The sequence below is a fragment of the Macaca nemestrina genome, chromosome 3 (assembly GCF_043159975.1).
Source record: "Macaca nemestrina isolate mMacNem1 chromosome 3, mMacNem.hap1, whole genome shotgun sequence".
Classification (NCBI taxonomy): domain Eukaryota; kingdom Metazoa; phylum Chordata; class Mammalia; order Primates; family Cercopithecidae; genus Macaca; species Macaca nemestrina.
Window position 1 is genome coordinate 164445829 of NC_092127.1, and position 19027 is coordinate 164464855.

The 19027-nt window shown below is 34.6% G+C and overlaps 1 long non-coding RNA gene across 2 annotated transcripts in view; it reads left to right on the plus strand.

The window, feature by feature from the left end:
- Positions 1–1362: 1362 nt before the first annotated feature.
- LOC105487774 (uncharacterized) overlaps positions 1363–19027 on the plus strand; it is a 229347-nt gene continuing 211682 nt past the window's right edge. Inside the window, exons 1-3 of one of the 2 annotated variants that reach the window (XR_011621385.1) lie at positions 1363–1712; positions 2306–2431; positions 2878–3115. This is a non-coding gene — a long non-coding RNA (uncharacterized lncRNA). The remainder of the gene's footprint in view (positions 1713–2305; positions 2432–2877; positions 3116–19027) is intronic. The other variant, XR_011621384.1, reaches the window with a different exon arrangement.

Sequence of the window (19027 nt, forward strand, 5' to 3'; positions counted from 1 at the left end):
AAATGGATCAAGTATAAGATGCTTAAGACAACATAACATGTCTTTAGAATATAAAATGTGGCATAAAAAGATTGAGCTCAATTGCTTAATAAATAATGCAATAAAATGTAATAGCTTTTAGAGGGTATTTTTGGGATGAAATTGGAAAACTCATAGAAATAACAATTCATATAAATGTGTCCTATACATTTGAAAACTCAAAAGCTTCACAGTTCGGGAACAAGTCAGTGTCTTAATTAGTAACAGAATTAACGTTGGTAATTGGTGTTGGATAGCTTACCTGCACACAATTCTTACCTCTGGATGTTAATATCATCCTGGCTACATAACTTTGTGCTGTTTAAATATTTCTGAGCTGAATCTATATAAAGTGCTGTATATAAGCCTCAAACGCATTCTTCATGGAGTTATAAGTCTCAAATGTACTCTTTACACTTGGAGAAAGCTCTACCATTTCTGGATGCTGAATTTTTTAACTCCCACCCCTCATTTTATCTTTTTCCTCACTCCAGAAAGGCAAACAATATGAGAAAGATATCTTAGCAGTGGAAACAAATATGACTTTTCTAGGAATATATGTCTGGAAATGGAGGCTGCTTAGAATTTTGCTGGCACTTAGGATCATGACTAAAATCCAATTGTTCTATTGCTGAAGTGGAATGAACATCATTGTTCAGCATGTGAGCCTGAGCTAGAAATCTGGCTGTTATATCCCAGGTCCTGCACTACAAGCCATTATCTTGTTCAGCTATTATAATGGGCTATATTTAGTGATGAAAATCAGAGGCACAATATGTCATACAGATCCTGAATGAGAATCAGCACTCAGACATATCAAGGCTGTAGTTTCTTCATTTGTTCTAAGAATTGTGTAGCATATAAAATATCTATATGACAGTATATGACCCTCAGTAGGCTTTCTAAAAATTATTCCAAATGCTGAATGCCAATGCAACAAAGAACAGAAGGGAGCAGGGAGTCCCAGCTAAGAAATCTTGTGGGATAATCTGAAAGCGGAGAAGAGATGTCTGAAATAGGAGGTGAAATTAGATTTATTTTATATTTAGAGGGTGGTCAAACACAGTTTTAAATTTAGTTCAAGACCCGACTTCATAAGACTGTGACATAAATGAATATTATTGTCATCTTCATTTCATGTCTATATTAGTAATGCCAGTTACCCAACTGGTAGATATGAATAATACCTCTCAAATAGGGTTGAATTATTAAAAATAATCTCCTATTTTGCATTTTTAAAAGTTTCAACAGGTTTACAGCAAGTAAGCAGATGGGTAGAAATTTATTACACTTCCTTACAGTTGTTCTATGCCTTAATATTTTGTTTTTATTTAAATTTGTACATAAAGGATCTGAAGGACTACTAACTCTTCAGCGCTTTGACCCAGTGTTTCTTTGAAATCTAACGCTTTTCTCTTTATCACAATTTTCTCCATCCCAATGGGTTCTTTTAGGATGTAAAAGACCAGAATATCTGAGACAATGAATCAGTAGGAATGCATTTCTGGCATGTGTTGTAAAAGAATTATCTCTGGAAAGGCAAGAATGTCTTCCTTCTTTGGAAGAACACTTTGCTGCCTAAGCCATACCCTATCAGGAAGAGCCTTTGGATAAAACCCTTTCCTGGAAAAGCAGTGACAACCAGAGGTGTCCAGTGCATTCTGGATTTTGTCAGAAACTGGAAAACAACATGGGTAAGGCCACATCTTCAGGAATTATAATACATTTCTCCAGTAGAAAGCAAAAATATTTTTCCAAATTGTTGATCCTCCCTCTGAGGTTCTTTGAAAATTTGAAGTTACTGCTGAAAATAAAGTTTGCTTCTACTGCATTTATCAAGCATCATAGCTTCAATTAAATGCTGTACATTGTACCATGGAGACATTATATACCATAGAATTCTTCGAACAAATGAGGCCACCATAGCCTTAATGTTCAAATAGGGGATCAATAGAATATAGTTGTTAAATAATGCTATAGCAAATGGAAAGGTATACAAAATATAGTTCTTATTTTTAAGGAACTTGTGAAGAGGGAAAAATGAATGCTGTACTTGTAGAGAAATACACATGGAATTCTTTGACATCTTGGAGGGAAGAGAGAATACACTAGGATTAGGAAACTCTGAAGGGTTTGGAGAAGAAAAGACAGTGTTTGAATTGCTTCGTGCTAAGAATCTCCATTCTGTGAAGGACAAAGCATCGCTACTGGAAGTTGTTTCAGAAAGAATAAAATAGGGGTTCAGAGGTCTGAAGGATATACTCCTGATATGTTTTTCTCTTTGCAGAAGAGGTGAAATGACAGTGGTGACAGGACCATCTATTGTGGTCTTAAGCTTTTAAACAGTAACACTAGGGTGTGTTATTACACTCAGGAGGGATGTCTAAAAGTGTGTCATAGGAAGCAGCATAAGGTCAGTGTCTACTGTGCTTTAGGGAACATTTTGTATGACAATTAAGCTAGAATTAGCTCTATTCTTGCCAAAAGTCACAATCCCTTGAGGTATTATTAAAGAAAGCTACCTGACTAATCAACCAAACTAACATTGTGGCCAACATTCTGGTGCCCCAAGTGGGTTGAACCAAGTAATCAGTGAACTTACATAGTGGGATCTGCTTGCAGCCTAAGTTGGCCAGCATGGTTCTTATGTTGAAATTTCTCCAAATTGGAAGAAAACAGAATTAGGTTTGTTTTTGCTTGCTGGCTTCTATAGCATTTTGCATTCATTTTGCTTTTTGCTTTTGTTTTCTGTTTGCTTTCTTCCTTTTTAAAATCTTCTCGCAGGGGCTAGGGAAAAAATTGTTTACTTAACATATTTTCTGGATTACTTCCTAATATTGTACTGATTTTTTTCTCTAGTATCCTCCTTAATTTCTAGCCCCAGACCTGAACAGTCCTAGACTTCTATGAGCAATAATAAACTAATGCGAAAGAAGAATGGAAAGTGAGAACTACAGATGGATACAAGTAAATGGAAATATAGAAATCTGAATAGCCATGTGATGGGCCTGTCACGAGTAAAGGTTTGAAGTCACTGAGTAAGCCTAAATGCCTTATTGGATTATCCAGTGCACTTCACAGCTGGCCTTGACCTCAGGTAACTAGAGTATGACTGAATGCCTGTTTAAGGCTGCCAATTATTTTTTAACTTCTATCATGTTTCAGGAATTATGCAGATGAATAATGTATGGTCTGTCCCCTCATGTTGCCTATAGTATAATTTAAGTCAGGCAGATTGACTAAAGCAGGCAATGTTAGGGAAGTGCAATGATAGAGCTATATATAGGACAGTTCTGTAGCCTTGAGGAAAGGGCTCAGAAATGTTCCAAGAGAGGGGATTACCTAAGCCGAGATAAAATAGTAGGGTGACTCAACTAGATTTACCTCCACTGAAGTTAACAGTATCAAGTCAGAATGCGTCCCTTGATGTATCCTTGTGCATACATAATATATATACTGTATTTGTATGTATACAAATATGTACGTGTGTATGTGTCAAATGTACATTATGTGTATGCATTTGAATATTTGTGTGTATTTGTAATATACACACACTTTGCATTATTTTTAGAGTTTAATTGAAACGTTGATTTTAGGAAATAATGGAATAACCTAGTGTAACCTGGATCTTGCTTTATCTAATTATCCCTGTGCACTAATGTGACAGGGAGAAGTCATAGGAGAACAATTTTAAGGCTTCCCGCGAGCCTCCAAAGTCTTTTATAAGTTATGTTCCACTTAATGTTGTAGCCAAATGGGGCCAAGGGTTAACTCGAAACGTGCTATCAGATGGCATATAATCTAGGCAGCACAGAACAAGTTTTTCTTTCTTTTTTTTTTTTTTTTTTTTCAAGGACTGTGTTGCCCTGTGGCCACCACCAGAGGGCTCGGCAGGAATTGTTCTTTGAACAACACTCTAGAGGACTTCACTGAAACAGCAGCTTTAAAGTGTTTTGCCAGAGAAGGGTCTAGGGAGAAGATGAGGTTTTAAAAGGATGTCATTAGGAGCATTCACTAGGAAGTTACTACTGAATAAAGCAAATGTCAACTTTTGAAAGCGCGTGTGTTGACAGTTGCTGCTGCACGTGTGTGTCACGAGGAGCATCAGCTAAGTTCAGGGACACTGTCCTCCCAGCACGGGAAGAAATAGCCATCCAGGAGGTGCAGCCAGCCATTCATTTTTATCATCCTGACATACACGCTTGAAAACCAATGGGAAGGTTGAATGTGCAATGTTTCATTATATTTGTTACTAAGGGTAAGTGATTTCCCAATAGGAAAGATTGGAATAAGCAGAATTTTCAGGAGGAAAGATAGGGTTGCAGATAGACAGAGTAGAGATGAAGCCTGTTATTTGTTAGATTTGTGCCTACAGTTGTCCATCTGTAAAATAAGGACAGCAAATTTTACCTTATTGTGGTGTTTTGAGTGTATAATTAGATTGTGTTTCTTAAGGACTGTATGGTAGACGGAATTATGAGCCTTCAAAGATGTCCACATTCTACTCCCCAGAATCTGTGATGATATTATTTTACATGGCAAAAGAGAAATTTCAGGCATGATTAAGTTAAGAATGTTGAGACAGGGAGATTAATTTGGATTATGTAAGTGCTCCCCATGTAATCACAAGAATCATTATGAGAGGGAAGCAAGCAAGTCAAGATAGAGGAAAGAGAATATGACCAAAGAGTCTAAGGTTGCAATGATGCACTTTGAAGATAGAAGAAGGGACCATGAGCCAAGGGATACAGGTCTGCATCCAAAAGCTGCAAAAGACAAAGACAAAGATTTTTGCTTGTTGTTTCCAGAAGGAAGGCAGCTTTGCCCACACCTCCATTTTATCACTATAAAGCTCATTTTAGAATTATGACCTTTAGGATTGTAAGATAATTAGTTCGTGTTAAGTTTTAGAAAATCCTAATAGGAAAGTAATACAGACTATTACAATATCATAGAGGAACTTCCATAAATAAATATTATATTATTAGTAATTACTTGATATTTTACAATATATTTTTTTAAATACTTAAGACTCAGTAACACATTTAGTTTATTAGCTACTCTTTATGAGAGTACCAATACTGTGGACAGTACTTTGTATATATAATTTGTATACATCGCACTAGTATAATCAATGTCACTAGCATTTTTCTCATTTGTGATTGGCAACATCATATTTACTCTGAATAAAAAAGTTATTCATAAGTCATGTAATCGTTAAAAATATGTAAAACCATTCATTTTAATGAATTATCTCTTGTGCAACCAACATCATATGTAATAATTTTAACTTCAATCAAGTTACCATTTATTTAGTTCCTGTTCTTGCAGATAATATTGTAGGTATTTGACATATGTGATTTCTGTATCACCCATTCTTTTAACACAGACTAGATATTATTCCTATATTTTTTCCCATTTGTTATTTAGAATCACTATGAGCAACAAAATCTGTTTCGGTTGCAAGATGGAAGCAATACTGAGCTTCTGTGAAGAAGAGCCTTTCTTCTCACTCTTGGTATTCTGCATTTAGTTCCCCCCCCCACCCCACCCCCGCCGCCCCAAGTAGTTCTGGACTTCATTTAATGATAGCAATGTATTTGCCTTCAGTGCTTTTAATTTACTCATGGTCATGCCATGGCTTCTTAAAGGAAAAGATCCTTGTTCTTTCTAAATATTTTCAATTTATGTAACAGAAAAAGATGTACATTAGACAAAGTTAAACAGTTCTATTTATATAGTACATATAGACAGTGTGTTACAAAGCTCTTGACCAGCTGGAGATTAACATATGGCATGCATAATGATTGTAACCATCCTGTAATTCATAAACCAGTGCTTGGAGCCTCATTGTAGCCTATTTCCATAATGACAACTTTTTTTTTAACTAGAAATTGACTGATATCATGTGATAATTTTTTTTTTCAAATTGCAAATTTATTTTTATGGAAAGTTTTCCAAAGATAAATGCATTAACTTGCAAAAGTAACTTCCACATTGACATGTCTCTTTAATTGTACCGTTGTGCTATCCTCCATTCTGTTAACCTCTGCTGTAAGCTCTATGAAGGCCAAGACAGTTTGTTCATTTTTCTGTTTACAGTACTTAACAACATATTAGCCTATGGAAGAACTCAATACATAGATGTAAAACAAACTTAGTAAATCACATTACTGTAGGAAATACAATGGTATGGAAGAGGATGAGCCATCATAAAACAATCAAGACAAAAGTTATTTCTATGGAAATGAATGCTGCATTAATAGTTATTTATTAGCTACTAATTATTGAATTTACTTTTAAGTCTAAGGGAGTTAATTATCTGGTGCTAGTCCCTGTCATTTATTCAGACATCTAAATAAACACGTACAATTGTCATGGTCTGTTGAGACACTTTATCAATCACTTTTTAGTTCTAAGTTTGTTCCCTTATCTATAATTTTGCTTAGATTCTTTCTTATGTGGATAAGCTTCTGTCTACTCATTTTTTTTTGTTTTGTTTTGTTTTAAAGTCTGTCCAAGTATGTATGGTATTGTTTCTCAGCTTCTACTTTTCTAGAATACCTTCCCCAATCCTATTGAACACATTGATCTATTTGTCCTTGAGCTTATGTTTTTGTGTAATATGCCCTTTATAATTACATGTCTGATTTCTTGGTTGTCTGTTGCTGTGTTATTTACTCTTAACTGCTTTCCATCAGCAAATTCTTAGCTCCTATTTTAATAAGCCAGGTGGCTCAAGAATAAGAAAAATGTTTTGTTCTCCTTTCTTATGAAATTCTCATGCTTAGTAACCACATATGTTTAATAAGGTCTGGATTTTATCTACTATATTCATCAAAAGCATTACAAAATAGAAATTCAGTAAATATTTGTGAAATCTGTGAAGTTGTCGATTATGCTATTAACTAGCATTTATTCAATATAATTTTTGAGAGTTTAGGTTAGCTCTACTGTAGCAAATATAGAAATCTTCACAAGTGTACATATGTTTCCATTTTAGGAGAAATACACTCCAGAATTATGCCTTGGCCCCATCTCTAGCAACAAGTCTATCTAGGTTTCAAGATCTACTGCTTGATTTGGCCCATGGGAAAAAAAAAAAAAAAATTAAAGTGTGCTAAGAAACCAGACTGCTTGGCACTGGCAGGAAAGGATATGCATACACATCGTAAGAGACTAGAAAACAGTAGCTCAGGAACTGAATGAAAATACATACTCTTGGAATTTCCTACTTAAAAGCAAATTACTCTTTTAAAACCTGTAATTGTTTTATAACTTACAATCTAAAAGCGGAAGAACCTAAATCATTTTCTTAAAGATTATAAAGATGCTGTGTTTACTATGGAAGATTGGACACATCCAAAAGCAGTTTTCTTGAACAAAATGTAAAATCGCCGTTTAATTGCTTTTATTTATAAACAAAGAACCTGGCTCCACTATGTTCAATCTGAATCAAAATATTTTAGCAATGTGAACTTATGAAAAATCATCTCTCTAATATGATCGTTAAGTCTTAGAAACTTGTAGGGCCTTGGCCCCTCGTGAGTATGTAAGTTCATATCTAATGAACCTTCTTGATGCTAAAACTAAACCTCATTTATCATACTTGACTCATATATAAGGATTATATTTTCACAATTGACATTAAGAAAATGATCACAGTTTTTTTATTTTTTACAGAAAACTTGACAATAAGAAGGACATTTATTATATGACTCTGATTTAATAGGTTAAATTTGCTCAAAATCATGAGGAAAATAATTTAACTCTTTAAATAAGTATAAGGTTACAGAATGCAAAGGAATTGATGTTGCTTTGTTCAGTCGTCTGTCCAACTTAATCAAATGATTCGAAGGTGATCTATCTGTTGATTATAACTTTTCTCTTATTTGAAGACATGAAGAGTGAGGAATGGACCCATTTGCCCCAAAACTCTGTCTGTGTTTCAAAGCTCTTATCTAAAACCATGTTCATATATGCTGAACAAAATGTTTCTTAAATGAACCTATGTTGACTGCTGTTTCTAAATTAATTTAAATATTTTTTATTCAAAAATGACCAAAAAAAAATTTAGATAATTGCTGAAAGAATGTACATCATGGGAAAAAAGCTATCTTCTTGATTCCTCTGGTAGCATACATGCGTTTTAACAAAAAAAGTTAAATGAGTCTCCTTGTTTAACCAACAAATGTGTCTCTAAGACAAATTAGATATTGTCATTATTTCCTGTGGTAAAACTTAAAAATGTATAAAACTAACTAACTAGGAGCTCTCCGGTGTAGAATGATAGTACTCTGTATATGTCTAGTGTTCTTCATTATTACTTAGGTTTATTATTTACTTGGTTGAGTGTTGTCTCTCCACACTTTTCCATTTTGCACTATGTATTTGTTTGTGTTTTTCTTTTTTAATATCCTGAGGTTTCTTTCAGATCCCCTGCAGATTGAGAAATTATCTTTACCTTTGCCATTGCTATTTGTTGTTGTTGTTGTCACGGTTGTCATTGCTGTTTTTAACCTCATAACAGTTGCTTTAGAGTCAGGTTGATGACTTTATAAAAGCAGCTGAAATTATCAGCTAGGTTACGATAAAGAAAAGGTAATCATTTTACATAAACTTTAAGAAGTTTTCATTATCAGTTTCTAATTTTTAGAACCAATAAAACATTTCGGACATTATTTATTTGAAATACTTAAAATCATAATTTTTAAACTTATTACAAACTTTAAGGATTTGATAGTTGCAGCTTCTTCTGTTATAGACATGGAAATACTATATGGGCCTTAAAAAGCTAAGGACTTGTTAATTACCAGAGTATGCTTTAAAAACTAAAATCCTGTTTCTCCGTCTAAATTTTTCCTTAAAATATGCTTTGAAATGGCTATTGTTGCATGAGTCACTTAGCAGAGATAATACTACATGTTCCACCTTTCTTGGTGGTATGAGAAACTTGAGTATTTTGAAAATAACTGACAACCTTTAAAATGATAATTACAGAAATGGGAAGAAACTTTTTTGAAAGTAAAGTCTTCTGTTATATATATGTTTAGTTATATGAAATCATTAGCACAGGCTAAGACTGGCCTTTTTAAAAATTATTTAACAAGTAGAATACTTAACATCTGATTTTTTTCCTATCTTTCCATTAGAAACAATAGAATTTTTACCAGTGAAAGAAAAGCCAGATTTAACTGAACAAAAGCAAGAGATGTTTTATAACAGAACCTAGTTGTCTACATCATACATCATTACAATGAAAGGATGTGGGCTTTCTTTTACTTACCCTTCTGTTCACAACTGCTCTGATAATTAAGATGTTTTCATTATTTTAAAATACTCTAAATATATTCCTTTGTGGGGTTCGGGTGGGGTGGGAAATTAAGCACCAGGTGCATAAATTAAGTTGTAGTCAAGAATCTTTTGAGATTGCAGGTTTAAAACACTTGATATCCTCTGCGGCAAAGATATAATACATTCAATTCAGCCCATATGTTTTTTTTTTTTTTTTTTAAGTTCGTTTTTAAAAGCTGATATCATCTGATATTCTGCCATTCCTATTTCAGTTGATAGAGGATAGACAGTGATGTGTAGGATTGAAAAGTGAACTCTTAAATTAAAGGTGATAAAGCAGCTTTTAGTTTAACCCTTCCCCCATTTGCTCAAAGAATACTGGCTGGCGGCACTTCCGGCTGCCGCGTTTACCCTGAGATAACTTTGCCAGGAAATATCTCACTTTTATTATTATTTTTGCATCTCCCGAGTTTATCAACTTTTGAAACAAAAGACATCATTCTATTTATTGCTTTCTGGTTTTGGTAGTGATCTTTCCATTTATAAAATTTAGTAATTCTCCATCACTGAAAATGTCAAATCCTAGAAAACACCATTCCTACACGTGATGTTAACATCGTTTTTCGAACAGTTTTTGGTCCAAGATTCATTTGACGAATACGATTTTTCCAAAATAGACAATTCTGATCTTGGTTCTACTTAGAAATAACTCCAAGAACAGTTTTTATACTTTATTTCACATTGCAAATGAGCCAGTTTTGCTTCAGCCACAAAAAACGTGTTTATGTAAAATTAAATGAGTGCTGGAAGCAAATGGCACTTTTTTTTTTCCTTCTAATTGAAATAAAGTCGTATTATTTTGTTCAACTCAGTCTTTTAGTCTGTGTTCAGTCTTTCAAGATTTCTCAACTTTCTATCCTCCATTCCTCTCAACGTGGGAAAGTGTGTGCAGGCAAGAATACTTCTTCATGAGAAAGTTTATGCAGGCAAGAATACTTTTCCAATGGCTATATTCATGTAATTTCTGATTAGTTGAAACTGACAAGTATACATATACATATTATGTATATAAATCAGTAACACATATATAGTACATATTCTACTTAAAAATAAATGTAGCTGAATATAGTCAGGGGTTAATTAGCGAGGTAAAGAGATGTGACTTTTAAAAATTATTAAATAGTACTCTAAGCAGTATGGATCTAAACTGGTATCCAGAGTAATCACAGGTAGAGACAGATAGCACTCTGTGTCATGGTTCAGGAGCAGTTATAAATGAAAGATAGAGTTCTGTATTTCACATATGGATTGAATTAGGTAGAGCAGTAATTCCTGCTAGGAAAAGAAACAGCATTTTATTGTGTGAGAGGAAATGCACCATCTTTTATGTCTCAAGTCACATACGGCTAGCATAGGGAAGAGGTAAAACAAAATGGTAGATGATCTATAATGCGAAAGAAAAGTGCAAATATAATATTATTCATTGATATGAATAAAGAAAGCTCAGGTGGAACTATTTGTGTGGGGAAGGATAATCTATGAAGAAGGAAGGTAACCTGAGCTTAGTTGTCACAGACTTTGGGATTTTTATGGTTCAAGGGATATTACTTGTTTCAATCATAACATTAAAAAATGGTGATTTCAGAGAAGTGGGTTCATAGCCATTTCTTATTTTTCTGTTGAGAAATATGCATACATTATTTTGTTTTCTAAAATATTTTTTTCTTTTCCTTGTCATTTTTTCTTTTTCAAAAATCATTTACCAACCCTTTACTTTTAATTTTATGTCTTCAAATATGTTATTTTTTTCTGGTTTCATCATGGCATCATAGGAGTTTAGGTTATATTAATTAATTAAAATATTCTGCCTGTTGTTTTTCAATGTATTGTTTGTTTCCTTTTCTTTTCTTTCTTTCTTTTTTTTTCTTTTTTTGGAAGGGGAAGTGGTGGCAAAGAAAAAACAAAGTTGGGCGCTGTTTAAATTGGTAAGGACAGATTTTAACCATTAATGTACTATTGCCACAGAGAAAAGAGTACAGTATGAATTTAACTCAACTTTGATTTTTACAAATGTTACTGGGCATTTTAAAGAGAAAATTAGGTTGTAGATAAGGGTGTAAGTGGGACTCAGTAGAGTCAGGGAAGTACAAAATTACAAAAAGGGGGAAGGAAGTTTGGTCCATAAGAAACCCATCAGGTTTCCTAACTGGCCCTATTGAATTTACACTGCTGCCCTCCCATAGAATCTGAGACAGGGATCCTGTCTTCAGGCATTGGCTGTAACAAACAGCAAATTCTTTTGGCAACCCGAGTTTTCTCTGGCAGATACTTTACAGAGGGCTATGATCATTCTAGGGAAGTAGCATTGACCTATTAGAACTGAGGTTGTGTTTTGTTAAAGTCTTTTTAGGACAAGTAGAGGCCTAGTGACTAAAGCGCTCAGAGGAGCCTGGGTTAGAGTTTGGCCAAAGGGGGAGTTTCTGTCAGTGGTTTATGAAATATCTGTAGAAGGAGTTTGTTAAGGATAGTGCCAAACTACCATTATCATGGTTAATTTTATGTGTCAACTTGTGTCAACTTTTCTAGGCTGTGGTGCTCAGTTGTTTTGCCAAACACTAGATGTTGTGAATGATTTTGTACTGTGATTAACATTTACAATCAGTTGACTTTAAGTAGATTAAGTTGTCTCTTGAACAACTTTAGGGTCGGGGTGCCACCCCTACCCCCACACAGTAAAAAGAAAATCCAAGTATAGCATTTGACTCCCTCAAAACTTAACTACAAATAGCCTACTATAGACCAGGAGTCTTACCGATAACATAAACCATGGATTAACATGTATTTTATATGTTACATATATTGTAAAGTCTGCTTTTACAATGAAGTAAGTTAGATAAAAGGAAATGTTATTAAGAAAATCACAAGGAAGAAAAAATATTTTTATTAGTCATTGAGTGGAAGTGGATCTTCATTGGGTGGAGTCTTCATCCATATCTTCTTCATGATAAGCAGTCTGAAGAGAAGGAGGAAGAGCAAAGGTTAACCTTATTTTCTTAAGAGTGGCAGAGGCAGAAGAAAACTCATGTATAAATGGACCCTCACAGTTGAAGCCCGTGTTATTCAAGAATTGTGTGTGTGCACATGTGTGTGTGTGTGTGTGGTATACACATTATAATATGTTGGTTTTATTTTTCTGGAAAATCCTTAACTGATACAACCCATTTTAATTGCCTCAAGATATTGGCCAAAATTATAATAAAAGCCAGCTTCCAGTTTTGCAATCAGATGAATTAACACAAACAATAGAATTAGATTAGAAAGATATTGTGTGATACCTTGCCAACAGCATACAAAGTGTTAAGGGTTACCGGCTATGCTCAGTTCTTCATGCAAATTTCAATTCAGGTTTCTCTTTGTGCTAAGGGAGTGAGGCAGTAGGGGAAACTGTTTAATGTTAAAAAAGTATTTGTTCTAAGAAAACTGAAACTAATTCAAAGATATAAAAAAGAGAAGGGGAAAACATACCAATGTAAAACTGACTTCTCTTAGATCCCTTCCAATTTTGATCTGCTGTTTACTCTCCCCAGGTTTCTGCCACTGTCTACCTCCTGTTTCTCCTCATCAGCACCACTAAAGCTTCATAAATGTCCTCTTTCATTTTTCAATTTATTGAATGTCAGTCAAGGTACTGCGGGGTTATTGCTCCTAAAGGACTTTGCAAAATGTTGAGCTTTAAGACAAATATGCCACACAAAATAATTCCATCTTAGTCTCGGAAATCAATAAAAATGGAGCACAAAAACGGTGGATAGTTTACAGCGAGTAATGTGCATTTACTATACCCCACAATAGATAAACCATTTTCTTCAAGTTTGTTTGCTCTCTCAAGCCATATCCTAAATTTTTCTATTATTTTGTCAATTTCATTTGCTGTAAGCAAAATCCCACTATAGTATTCATATATCATTAATTGACACTTTGCACAAAAATAGGTAAAGATATAAGTTAAGATGAAACAAAGCATAAAGTCATTAAACTATTTGACGTATGAAGATACTTTGTTTTCCAAAGTCTCAACCAAAAGAATTTTATTCTATTTCCCCAAAGAGCCAATTTTAAGCTATAAATGTCTGTAATTTAAGGTAAACAACTAAAAAGAATGACATATGGTCACAAGGAAACATTAGGCAACGACATGTATTCATTTGTTGTCTATTATTTTAATGTTATATTAACTCTGTACCAGCAAATTCAGAATTATACAAGTGTATCAATTATTCCACAGTTGATGTTTTCATTTATCTAAGTTCCCCCTCAAGGGGTAGAAGCTGTCTAGATACTTTTTTCTTTAAAAATTACCAATTAGTGTCAACATTTGTAATTCACATAAATTCAACCCAGCTTAAGCAGAAATATTGAAAGAATAATGAGTTTTGTCTTTGAAGCATTTCAAAACTCTGAATTCATGAAGCGAATCTAAAAACACCCAAACAGGATATAAGAAAACAGCCTTGCACACAAGCACACTAAAAGGCATGAAGCTATATTGAGAGTGAAAATGGACTTATTGTGGGCAGGTAAACGTTTCTTTTAAAAAATACATATCATATCACCTCCATTGTATTTATTTTTTTTCCTAATGATAAACCTTACATGAGATATTCTAATACTGTAAGAATTGAAAAAATGAAAAAGAACAAGTTACAGTAAATTTCATTAATTTCAAGGCAATAATTAAACACTTAACAAAGCAGCAGATAAACATATTTTATCTAATGACATTTAGGCACAGCATGTATCTTATTATTATGAAAAACGAGTTTTCTAAATTGAAAGAACTTGCCATATTAGAGTTGGTTTGGCATAAAGATAATTTTGGAATTCAGTTTTCAGAATCATGATCAAGGAGAATTTTGCTGCCAGAAGGCTTATTAAGTGTTCTATTGAATTAGAGAATGTTACATCTGCAAAAATTCCTTGAGATCATCACAAATTTCCAAGATACGGAATCTGAATCTCATTATTGCACATTTTTGTTTATTTTTACCTAAAAATTATTTGAGACAGAGTCTTACTCTGTTACTTAGGCTGGAGTGCAGTGGTGCAATCATAGCTCACTGAAGCCTCAGGCTTATGGCCATGAGTGCTCATTTTTAAAACAAATATATTTATCAGTCAGGGTTCTCCAGAAAAACAGAACCAATAGGACATATACAGATATATAGCAGGAGATATATTATGGGAACTGGCTTATACAATTATGGAGTTTGAAAAATCCCATGCTAATTTGTGTGCAAGCCAGAGAACCAGGAAAGCTAGTGGTATAATTCATTCCAAGTCTGAAGTCCTGAGAACCAGGGGACCACTGGTGTAGTCCTTAGAGTCCAAAGGCCTGAGAGCCAAGAGTTGTGATGTCTTAGGGCAGGAGAAGATGAAAGCTTCAGCTCATGAAGATGGTGAATTCATCCTTCTTCTGCCTTGTTGTTTTATTTGGACCCTCAATGGATTGAATGATGCCTGCCCGTGCTGGTGAGGATGAATTGTTTCTTAAGTCTACTGATTCAAAAGCACAAATCTTCTAGAATTAATCTCACAGACACACAAAGAAATATTGTTTTATCAGCGTTCTAAACATCCCTTAGCAAAATCAAGTTGACACATAAAATTAACCATCACTTTAACATAAATGCAGAATTTTAGAAAATACCAGAATAGTACCCTCAAAATTTCATATGGTCTTATAGTTTCCCTGTTATGGTAGTACTACATTTGCTTTATCCTTTGTATGTTCTCTCTGTGTGTCACTATGTATGTGTCTCTGTGTGTACCATTATTTTTCTGAATTACTGGCCAGTGAGTTGCAAACATAATGGTCTTTTAGCCCTATTTACCTTATGTGAATTTTCTAAAAACAGAGACATTCTGTTACATAATTATCAAAATTAAATAAAAATGTAACATTGATAGATATAGTATTATAATTTAAGGAAAGTTTATATTCAGATTTTGTTAATTAACAAAACAATATGCTTTATAAGTAAAATTAAATCTAAGATTATATATCACATGTATAATCTAAAACAGTTTCTGGATCTTTCTTTGTACCTTGTACATTGAATATTTTCAAGTTCAGAATAGTCATTTTATAGAATGTTCTTCAACTTGGGTTTATCTGATATTCCTTCATGACTAGATTCAGGTTATGCACATTTGGGAGAGGAATACAGAAGTGATGTTATAACCTTCTTGGTGCCTCATATCAATAGGCACAAAATATTTGTCTGTTAAAATATTGAGGATATTAAATTTAATACTTGGTTAAATTGCTATCATTTAAATTTCTTCACTGTAAGTTACAGTATTTGTTTGTTTCCTGTTTGTTTGTTTGTTTGTTTGAGACAGAGTCTTGTTCTGTGGCCAGGCTGGAGTGCTGTGGCACAATCTGGGCTCACTGCAACCTCTGCCTCTCGGGTTCAAGCGATTCTCCTGCCTCGGCCCCCAAGTAACTGGGACTACAGGCGTCCGCCACCATGCCCAGTTAATTTTTGTATTTTTAGTAGAGATGGGTTTTTACCATGCTGGCCAAGATAGTCTCAATCTCTTGACCTCATGATCCGCCCTCCTCAGCCTACCAAAATGTCAGGATTACAGGCGTGAGCCATACCTGAAACTTGGTAGTTTTTAAAGAAAATGAATTTATTTCTTATAGTCATGAAGGCTTAGAAGTCCAAGGTTGAGGGACTGCATCTGGTAACAGTCTCCTTGCTGGTGGGGTCTTGCTGCAGAGTCCTGAGAAAGCAAATGGCTTCACATGGCAGGGGCCTGAGTGTGCTCTCTCAAGTCTCTCTTCCTCTTCTCGGAAAGCCACCAGTCCCATTTCCCTAATAAAACTTAATCAATTAACAAATTAATCAATTTAATACATGAAATTATCCATTCATAAAGGCATGATTAATTTCTCAGGGTACAGTCACCACTTAATGACCCCACCTTTCCATACTGCCCCACTAGGGATTAAGTTTTCAACACATGTAATTTAGGGGATACATTCAAACCACAGCAGTTACCATTTAACTTTTTAAATTGAATAAATATGTTTTGGAGGGATACTTTGAAATCATGTAAATATCTTGTTATTCCTCAAAATTCCACCCTTTAGTTTTTGCATCTATTTGAAAACTGATGCTTGACTCGATATTTATTACTGTGGTTGACAAAATAAGATTCATTTTGTAATTTGATTACTCCTTTTCTATTTGTTAGTCGGGTTTCTGTCAAAAGGAAGAACTTTTTGTTTTAGTTTATTTATCTACCTATTCATTTATTTATTATCAGTCTGGATCCTTGAATTATTTTATTGAAAGTATTAGAATTCTTATTGTCATTATTTATTCTGAGTCTCAAATTGTCCAAGATCTCAGCAGGATAAGGCCTTCAAGCTGACTCTTCTGTGTCCTTTGTTATAACACTTTCTTATTTACTCACACACCCACATGTTTCAGGATTATTTTCTTATGTTTCAGCCCTAAGAAACATAGACCTAGATTCAGGCGTTTCATCACGGTCCCCTCCCCTCCCCTCCCCTTCCCTCCCCTCTCCTCCCCTTTCCTCCCCTCTCCTTTGCTTTCCTCTCCCCTCCCCTCCTTTCCTTTTTTGAGAGGGAGTCTCAGTCTTTCCCCAGGCTGGAGTGCAGTGGCGCAAGTCTCGGCTCACTGTCACCTCTTCCTCCCAGGTTCAAGTGATTCGCCTGCCTCAGCCTCCTGAGTAGCTGGGACTACAGGTGCGCACCACCGTGCTCAGCTAATTTTTGTATTTTTAGTACAGACCGGGTTTCACCATATTAACCAGGATGGTCTCAATCTCTTTGACCTCATGATGTGCCCACCTCAGCCTCCCAAAGCGCTGGGATTACTGACTTGAACCACTGTGCCTGGCCCACAGTTTTCTTACTGGGGAGAATGGTATTAAGAAACCAAGACCTGGCCGGGAGCGGTGGCTCACGCCTGTTATCCCAGCGCTTTGGGAGGCCGAGTCAGGCGGATCACGAAGTCAGATCCAGACTATCCTGGCTAACACGGTGAAACCCTGTCTCTACTAAAAATAATAATAAAAAAAAAATTAACTAAGGTGTGGTGGCGGGCACCTGTAGTCCCAGCTACTCGGGAGGCTGAGGCAGGAGAACGGTGTGAATCCGGGAGGCGGAGCTTGCAGTGAGCCCAGATAGCACCACTGCACTCCAGCCTGTGTGACAGAGCTAGACTGTCTCAAAAAGAAAGAAAAAAAAAGAAGAAGAAAAGAAACCAAGATCTGGGTTCTATGTGCCCATTGCTTCTGGGTTTTCATTGCTTGTGAGTTGTCTGATAATAGAGGTGGGAAGTTCTACACACACATCTGTTTCTACCTCTAGAGCTAATCACTCACATATATTCGAGTCTAGGATTTCACAATGATTATCCCGATTCCAATTCAGCATCACATGGTTTATTCTGTTCTTCTCCACTTCCATTACTGTCTTCTCTGACAATGACAACACTGGTTCTCATTATCCACAATATATCTACTTATTTGCTTAGTTCTAAGATTTATAGACAAAGTAGTTTCAAAATTGCTAACCTATGTCACTGGGAAAAATAAATGTCTACTAACGAATTCAATTATTTATAGTAATTATTTTTTTTAACCCGAGTTTACATTGTCCAATAATATATTCAAAGTCCATTTGGGCTAGTTCTTTCTTCCTATCCACTCTTCAGTGAGATTATGCTGTTTACTTGAAATACAAAGTGGTTTTTTTTGTTTTGTTTTGTTTTGTTTTTTAGCATTTTTCCATTTTTATTCAATATCGGGGGTTTCTTCCAAGCTTTTTTTATTTTAATTTTTATCTTTTTGGGTATGTAAGATATTAGAATTTTTAAAATTAGGATTTTACAAAAAGGATAAACCTGGAGATGTGACCCCAACACAGGTTATTTTGCATTTCTTTATTCTTATCCGTATCTTACAGGTAACCAATCTTACTAATCTTCAGTTTATCCTTCTGGTATTTCAATTGCTGTGCAATTTTAATAGCTATTTTTAGTTTTCCTGATGCTCAATTTCACTCTGTTTTACCACTAAAACCGGTGGTTTCAATTCATTGAAGGATTCTGTTATTATTATTATTATGGTGTAGATGGTGTAGATGGAAACACACTTTTTTGGGAATGAGCAGAACACCCGAGTTGGATTTATTATTTTCATTATGAATTGTTCAAGATTCTTAGCTTTTCTGACATACTTTTTAAAAAGAGAACATTATCAATCTTACAAAGTTACGTGTATGTGGAAAATAATCTATATAATTTGCCAATTTATAACTTTCAACTTATAAACACTCAACACTGAGTATTTATAAGTTTCTCAATAATTTACAACTGCCATTACTTCCAGTACTAAGATGACCTTTCACAAACTAATGATTTGCTTTTTACAAACACATAATATTCATTAGCTAATCAATATAAAAGTCTACTAATAAGTTGCTATTGAATTCTTAAAATGTTTCTGATTTTATTGATGAAAAATCTGAGGTTCAAACAATTGTGTGGAAGATTTAAGAACACCATGTTAACGTAAGATCCAGGGATCGATCATGAATTCCTTTTAACCTGGGGAGCCTTCCACTAAATATTGGTAACATTTCACTAGGAGATAAAATGGCTTTTTGTTCAATGTT